At 31.3% G+C, this 7,864-nt stretch overlaps 1 long non-coding RNA gene across 1 annotated transcript; it reads left to right on the forward strand.

The window, feature by feature from the left end:
- The first annotated feature begins 4,253 nt into the window (after positions 1-4,253).
- Positions 4,254-7,633, forward strand: LOC114318553 (uncharacterized). The gene is made up of 3 exons (XR_003649038.2): positions 4,254-6,357; positions 6,737-6,795; positions 7,349-7,633. It is a non-coding gene; the product is annotated as an uncharacterized LOC114318553 (long non-coding RNA).
- Positions 7,634-7,864: the final 231 nt, after the last annotated feature.

Here is a 7,864-nt window from a genome sequence, read left to right on the forward strand (position 1 = left end):
TGGGTGTATCTAAAAAATATATATATATTGCGTAATATATTTATAAAATTACTGAAAACAAAAAAAAATGAAAAATAAAAATTCCAAATTTTTGAAAAATAAACTCAATTTTCCAAAAAATAAACTCAATTTTCTAAAATCCAACATGGTGTGAGATTAGAACGATGTTTCAACTTCTCTTGCACCGAAGTTCTTTTGCACCTTGCACATTGAACAAATAACTAACATATGCACAAACATTATACCCCTTGTATAAATTGGGGAGCTTAATTAGTTTGGGACCCAAGGTCATGGTTTTATTGGTTTTGCAATTGGGCCGGTCCTAGGGGTGCTGGTTCAGGTTTTAGTGATGGTGTTAGTGCTGGAGCACTAATGTCTGTAATGATGATAGCGGTGGTGTTGGCAAGGTGGTCAACAATGATTCATCCCACTAAAAATATCACCACTAATAGCACTAATGCATTAAAAAAATAAAAAAAAAATACAACTCCAAGACCAAAACATCACATCATTAATGACGAGACCCACTGCCACCTAATTAGTGGGAGCACTAATTAGTGCTCCCAAGCATTTTTCCAAGGTGGTAGAGATGGTAATGATGGTGGTAGTGGAAGTAATAATTGGTAGGTAGATATTTCTAAAGAATGTAATATTATTCATATAAATAAATTTATGTTGTGTTTAGTTGAGGGATTTGGAAAGAAAAATGAAAAAGGTAGGTGAAATATGAATAAAAGACACTTACATTTCACTTAGTTTCACACACCTTTGTCATTTCCCTTTCTAAATCTCTCACTAAATTTTTACAAGTCACATTATCCTTCAAACAATGATTGTTCATAATTTATGATTATCTGTAAAGGAATATGATGATTTAACATTTATTTTGATTTTCAAAATTTTAAAATATCAACTTTCAAATTTGAAAAAAAAAATTTGTGCAAAAAAAAATTGTGCCAAAAAAAAAAAAAAAAAACATTGATGTATTTTTTTAATTTAAAAAATTGAATTTTTTTTTTGTGCAATACTGAACATTTTGTTTCTATAAAGGAACCTGATGATGGAACATTGACGAGTAGAATTGAAAAATAAAATAAAATAAAAATAAAAACTTCTTTAAAAATGAAAAAAAGAAAAACTGAAAAAAAACTGATAATGTATTCAGTTTTAAAACCGGAAAAAAAATTGATAATATTCTCGTTTTTATAGATGGTTGAATCAAACTAATAAGTAGAAGGTCAAAAACGTTTAATTTCATATTTTGTTTTTTTTTCGTCAGTTAATGAAATAATTATCTGGAACATTATTATACAAAATTGATAATGTTTTTAGTTTTAAAAATTAGAAAGAACTGATAATATTCTCAGTTTTACTAAATAGGACTTAGTACAAAAAATTTTAGATATGAACTAAACTACCCTAACATTTGTAAATAGGACTTTTAAGTAAATAATTCTAAAAAATATGATATTATCATATCTTTTATATTGAAATATCTATTTTATAATAACTTTTTTTTTGTGGCTACACGCTATTTACATTAATTTCAATTACTTTAAGAAAAATCAATTTAATTATGTCAAATTTATGTAATTTTCCGATTTTTGTAAGTGTTGACTATCTGTGCCCCGTATTTAAGAGTAGTTTCCTTTTTGTAAGTCGTCAAATTAAGGAAAATGCATCTTACCCCAGCTGGGGGTTGGTCCGAAAAAAATAATTTTTTTTTTTTTGATTTTCGATCAGTGGGGACGCGCCACGTCACTGGGGGCGCGACCCTCACTGGGTGTATGAAGCAGAACCGTCAAATTAATTGGAGTGCAAAGTCATGAAAACAGGTGGAGAAAATTAATTCCAATGTTTTGTCATCCATTCAAACAGCAACGTTTCATACCAATCAATTTACAATTTTAAGGTCAACACCACCAAAAAATTAACATAGATTTGCTCTAGAAACACTAATTGCTGTTAGACACTGTCAGTTGATTCCAATAAATAAAATTGATTTGAAAATAAAAACATTTTTAAAAACTCATTCAAAATGATACAAGAGAAAGAGAACAACTTCTCTTCAATCCAGAATTAGATTAGACGGTACTGTTAGGCTGTTGTGGACCCAATTTCAGGTTCATTTTGATGATCCAAACCGTTCAATGTATGAAACTCGTCGAGTACATCATTCTTGCAAAATATCACGTTAATCGGATATCAATGGCTACTTAATCAGATTATATTTGTTTCAACGACAATTATGATTTTAAAAATAAATTGTAAACACAAATGCAATATGATCAAGTGACTATCAATATCCGATTAACATATTTTGCAATGATGATGTACTCAATGAATTCTACACATTGAACGATTTGAATTATCGAGATACGCTTGAAGTCAGGCCCAACTCAACAATACCGGACAGTCTGTTTCCAAACTGGAAGAAATTATTCCCTAGAAATACTTTGAAAAGGATAACTACAGTGATAAATGTCTTCATTTAAAATGAATTTATCATTCACTATATCATTATATATAGCACTACTTTCTGAAAATATTTGAATGACAAAAAAGTGTTGTCTTTGATCTAATTGATGCAAAATATATATATATATCCGAATTTAATCACTATAGCATTACTGTTAATAGCATGCCACACTTAATTTGTAATATTTTTATTTTTATTTTTATTTTTATTTTGTTTTGTTTTGTTTTGTTTTTATCAATCGATAGAAAAATAATTATAAATATAAAAAAAAAATGTAGGCCCAAAAAACCCGGATAAACCCAGATATAGCCCAAAAATAGGTGAAGGGCTGACCCGATCCATAGACAAAATCGGACTTACAATCAGACTGGTGACTATATAGTGCCGGCTTGGCAGAACTTAAAAGCAGCTTATTTTAGCTTTCAGTTTAATTTAAGCTATTTTGATGTGTTTGGTTTAGCTTATAGCTTATAGCTTATAGCTTATAGCTTTTTAGAAGTCAGAAATTAACTTATGTTCATAGTTATAAGCTATAAGCTGTTTATGCACTTTCCCACAGCTCTACCAAACAGGGCGATAAAGATGGCCAGCGAAGATGAGGACAAGTTGTCCGCTACAAAAATAACCACTGACAAGGGAAGTATCCATCCGATCACCTAAGATCCAACGGTTATTCTCAAATGCAAGTTAGCAACTACTTAAAAAAAAAAAACAATTGTTTGATAAATAGAGATCCAACGATCATTAGCAACAATAAATTGGCCATTATTGCTATAACCTCTAGCACAGGACCGACCGAAATATCAAAAGGAGATTGATGGTCAACAAAGGCACCGCTTATGTAACCACTCCACCACCGTGTATAATAATTAATACTTAATTAATTAAAGAATTTTTAATTTTTAATTATCAATTATTCTAATTTAATTTAAAATTTATAAAAATTATGAAGACTAATTCGTATATGACTTTATTGAGGATTTATTTTGAAATTAAAAATTAAAAACTTAAATGGCTCAAGAAAGTACAAATGGTGAATTAAATTATTTTAATTTCGAGTATCGGATCATATGAGAGTTTAATTAAATATTCGATTCAGATTTATAAAATTGAGATTTGATTAATTGGGTCTGAATTTGGTATGTAATTTATTGATGAAAATCTTGAGTTAATCTAAAATTGAACTCCTTAATAATGTGAGAATCCAAAATTGATGATAGAAATAAGTTTAAGGGCTTTGATAGAGATCCCCTCCAATCACCACCCCCACCCCCCACCCCCTCACACACACGTGGCGGGTGGTGATTGGAGGAGAAGGAAAAAAAAAATCTGAACAATCAGATCAAGAGATGGTCAAGGAGGTGGGGGGAAAAGGGGGTCTGGATCTTTTTCCTAAGTTTAATTTGATGTTTGGAGCCTTTTAGAAGTTTGATTAAAAATCTAATTCAAAATGATAAATTAAATAAAATTAATTGGGCCTTCATGGAAGTCAAATTAGACTGATTAAATTATATGGGATTTATGATTAATTATAATTAATTTAATGATGTGCTAATTGAGATTTATTAAGACTAAGTGTTACTTAATTAAATAAATCCTAAACATAAAATGAATTATGGAAAAATTTAGAATTGAGAGTGTATATGGGTGTGGGTGTGCTGAGAAATTTGTGTGAGTGTATTGAGAAATTTGGTTGCATTCTGTGTGTTGACAAGTGTGTGTATGTACAAGGAGTTGAAAATGGGTGTTTGTATGTTATGCTAACTTCATAAAGAAGAGAGATGAACTCAATTTTGAGAGAATACTTTTGTTGGAGAAGCTTTAGAGAGAGAGAGAGAGAGAGAAGTTGTGTTGGAAGCTTAACTCTAGAAAGAGGGAGGTCAAAAATTGAAAACCAATGAACGAACCTTAATCTTTGTCAAGAGACGTAAACGTAAGAGCACTAGGAGCATCCTCTCGTTCTAGTTTCTCTCTCTAGTTTTCTCTACTAGGGTTGTTATTTGGGGCTACTATTTGGTGCTGCTGTTTGGGAGGGGGCCTCCGGCCTCTCTCCGGTCGCCTCTCTCCTCTTTCCCATTTTTTTCTTTTACATTTTGCAAAATAACTCTTGGGAGATTATTCTTCCCACTCTCTCCCTCCTTGTGAGGTGCTTATCCCCCTAGGGTGGAAATTTGTTTTTGCGTTTTCTCCCCCTTCACTTCCCAACCGGATTTAGATCTGCCACTTCTCCACCGCCTTTCACCGTTTCATGCCGCCACAACCACAACACCAACGGATCTACCGCCCATCGCCTATTCTCGCTACCGACACAACCACCAAGACGTCGTGGCCATCCTTCCACCATATCTGATATTTCTTCCCCAGATCTTTTTTTTGGTTTGTTTCTTTTTGAGTTTTTTTCAACTTTTATTCTGTGTTTCAGTTTGTTTGGGCTTGATGGGTGTGATTTTGGTAGCTTACCCTCTCTAGAGTGAAGCTTTTGTGGTATCTCCGACTAGTCCTAGTGCTGATCTCTTATGATCACTTCTGCTTTGCAATACGGGTTAGGATCGTGTATGATCATATTTTTGATACTATTTTAACTTTGCTTATGTGTCTCTTTGCTCATTTTTCCTTTGCTAGGGTAAGCTCTATTTGTGTAAGCATGGACTCTCTTGTAAGTGCCGTTTTGGCTTATCATTAATGGATTTTTCTCCCATTTAAAAAAAAAAAAAAAAAATCTTTGTCAAGAGACTCAACAAATTGAGGATTTTTGGTAAAAAAAGTTTAAGCTTAAATTCTTGTAGATTAAGCATCTAGCAACTAAAATTACGTAGTAATTGGGTTTAATTTCATGAAATTAGAGGGAAATTAGAGAAGTAATGAAGGAAAATTGGGTTAAGATTTATAATTAATAAATTGATAATGTAATGTGTTATTGGGTTAGATTTTATTGTCATCCTTCATAATTTGAAGTCTAACCTTACATGCATTGTAAATTTTCAAGATTTTAGACTTTAATTCATGTTTTAAAGGTTTATGAGTTTAAATTAGGTTTGATATGAAGAAAATTAATAAAAATCTAAATTAGAGCAATTTAAGAAGTAAATTATGATTTGAAAATATAAAATTAGTTAGTTTTGATCTTAATTTCATACATGCAAATAATTTTCTAAGAAGCTTCTAATTTTAATTTCATGTTTTGAAGGAAGATAGAAAAGAGTTTAAAGTCAATTTTATGTAAACAAAAAGAAATTGATAAGAAAATGAAGAATTAGAGCTAATTTCAAGTTTATGAAAGTTCATTTAGAAATTAATTATTTTGAGTTTGATTTTGAAAGTTATAGTTAAATTAAGCTTCATAAATTACATGCAATTTCATTGTACATTTGATTTTGATTTTTTTTTTTTAGAAACCATGAGTTCATGGGTTTTGATTTTGAAATTAAGCAAGATTTTGATTTAAGTAAATCAATTAATATTTATGTTTCATGATGTTGAGTTTGGATTTTAAAGAGTTATTCTATGGAGCTTTTTGTACTGAATTTTATTTCAGAAATTCATGAGTCTCATGTTTAATTCCATGATTATTCTTCAAAAGGAAAAGAAGTTTGAAAATATTTAAATGCATGGAGTTTGATTTAAGTCTTGACAACTTGATGAGATTTTGAGCAAATGATTTATAAATAAAAAAGTGTTTATGTTTTGTGAAGTATTTTCAAGGTTTTGATCAAGATGTGTGGGTTTAAAGATTGAAAAATGCATTTAGAAACCATTGTTGAGAAATTCAGAATTCTAGAATTTTACAGACCACTCGAGCGGGCTAATTACCTTTCAAGCGCACATTGAATGCTTCCCGTACTTTTGCAGCATTTTACAGACCGCTTGAGTGACTAAAGGTTCGTTTGAGCGAACATCTATTTTCAGCATATTTTGAAAAATTACATTTAATTCATATTTTTATTCTTATCTCTTCCCAAGCATTCTAGACATGATTTATGGCTCATTAAAGATTAATAAGCTAACAATCAATATAAATTAGTTGGTTAAGGAATAAGTCATTGATTTAGTAGTAATTGATTAAGAAGCCAAGTAAGAAATTGGTCTACTTGAAAAAGAAGAATTTAGTAATGAAAGGATACGTGAATGAGAACCCAATTAATTTAAATAAGCATGGTAGAACTTCGGATTACTTAAACAAAAAAAGACGAGAAAAGTTAAGTTTGATCAAGGAAGTGATGTTGTGTTTCAATGTGTATATGTTATGTGTTTGTGTAGGTCACGCACTAACATCTGCCTAATCTATCTAATCGGTTGATCTACTTCTGGAGCTATCTGTAAGTAACAACTCTGTAAAGCTATGTTCGATTATAAGTATTTTTAGAATGTTAAGATATGATATATTTTATGAAATGCTATTTTATAAATAGTGAATGAGTGTCCAATTTTCTAAAATGTATTTGTAACATCCTTAGTTCATATGGCCCTCACTCAGGAGAAACAATACTGTGGCATATGTTTATATGGCCCTCGCCCAGGAAAAACAATACCGTGGCTTATGATCATCTGGTCCTTACTCGGAGGAAATAATACCATGGTTTATACATGGCCCTTGCCTGGGGAAAACAATACCATGGCTACTTGTGCACAAGATATGGATCTTTGGGGTTGTCGGTACCGACTATGCATTTGGGTCCCAAGACCAAGATGATATGATAGTTAATGGATGTATCACATATAACTGTTTATGACTTCTGGTTAAATATGTGAATCTGAATCTGTTTCTGATATGAATTCTGATTTCTGAAACTGTTTGGATATCATTCATAAACTTTTTACCTTGTTGTTATTTACTGGGCTCTAACTCATTGTTTATATATATGTATGTAGGTGATTAGGCGCTTGACCAGGCCTAAAGCTTCTGCTTGGAAGCTTTCTCTGTCAGCCAACCTATGTGCCTTCCATGGAAGTTCCGGATACGTCAAGTGGTCAAGGCTATGTGATTAAAGTTTAAGTTTTTGTTTATTTCATAATTAGGGCTGAGTCCCTTTTTGTCTAATTTGTATATATACGTAAGGATGATGTGTGTATATATATGTATGTAAAGTTTAAAATTTTTCTGTCTCATATATGTCAGCACAGTTCAATAGACATTATATATTTATTATTTGCTTCCACTAGCCTCTAATAATTTGATTTTTGATTAAGAGGCCTTCGGTAATCTACGGATTACGGCCGGTTATGATGCTAAACCTATAGAAGCGGGTTTAGGTCGTGACAATTTAGCTATATAAAAAGGATTCAAGCAAATAGGTAAAGGATATGGTGAGGTAACTAAGAAAAGACTTTTTCCTATAATTATGCTCGACCAAAATGTTAACTTGATTGCTGAAGTGTCCTCCCGAC

The sequence above is a fragment of the Camellia sinensis genome, chromosome 1, assembly GCF_055761805.1.
Source record: "Camellia sinensis isolate YWXY chromosome 1, ASM5576180v1, whole genome shotgun sequence".
NCBI classification, from domain to species: Eukaryota; Viridiplantae; Streptophyta; class Magnoliopsida; order Ericales; family Theaceae; genus Camellia; species Camellia sinensis.